The sequence below is a fragment of the Ascidiella aspersa genome, chromosome 5 (genome assembly GCF_963924565.1).
Source record: "Ascidiella aspersa chromosome 5, kaAscAspe10.2, whole genome shotgun sequence".
Classification (NCBI taxonomy): domain Eukaryota; kingdom Metazoa; phylum Chordata; class Ascidiacea; order Phlebobranchia; family Ascidiidae; genus Ascidiella; species Ascidiella aspersa.
The window spans coordinates 6,177,602-6,178,670 of NC_139451.1; positions in this window are offsets into that span (position 1 = coordinate 6,177,602).

Sequence of the window (1,069 nt, forward strand, 5' to 3'; positions counted from 1 at the left end):
CTCGCCTTGTTTCCTATGCAATAGCGAAGTTAGTCCGAACGGTATAGCGCGACCTAACAAATATTATACCACCGTTGCTTGTGCTTGACTTTTCAATGAGAATTTAATTTAAACACTTGCTCAAATATGCGATTACTAAAATGGCTAGATTTCAATTGAGGCCTACTTGAAAAAGGTCTCCTTGGAGGAGTTGCCGAGTGCCACAGACAAGTACGACAGGTCGGAAGACTGAATTTTCAAAATCATAAAGGTAAATTTCGGTAAAAACATTGCTATAGATATCCTACTGCATTTGTTTAATTCGAAAAGAGATAGTGTTTCAAATCTCAAATCATTGGTAATTGCGCGTGATTAGAGTTTTTGCCTTTCATTCACAGCTTACAAAATAAACAAAAGAAAATAACAGCAGATGGCAAAAGTAAAAAGAATAAACTTTTTGATTTTTCCGTCGAAAATGGAGTTTCAGACAAAGAAATATGTTAATTTTTCTTTTTCGTCAAAGAAATATTTTGAGGTTGTTTTTAATAACAAACAAGTACTATTAGTATTGCTATCGCTCGGTGCGTCGCAAGGCCAACAGCGGTTTTGAAGGCTTAGACAGTGGTCTTTTATTTTTAGGGACGGCGGTGTTATGTCGAGGGAAAAATGAGTGCAATTAAAATGGCATAAAAGCAAGTTTTGTTTGTCGATTACGTAGGGGCACAGCTGGATTTAAAGTTCCAGACTACAGCGTCACTTGTTAGAAGAAACGAAAGCGGTTGGCAAGGGCGCTAGAGAGCGTTGCTAGGTAAGCGGCGAAATGCGCAGCTAATTGGCGAGCAAGAGTTATTGGTAGGATTTCGGCGTGGTCGTGGCGTTTTGCGACTTTTGTGTAATATAGTGGCACTTGGCGTGAAAAAAAGAAACACTCTGGCGCTGGGAGAAAAGGTCAAAAGGGAAACGGTACCTAATTGTAATAAATTGTTCAAAAAGTTCTCGCATACAAAAAGACTGAAAAATCTTTTTAGATAAGTTTCTCTGCACAGTACTAAACGATAAAGGATTTCTACAAGTCAATGCCTTGTGTTAT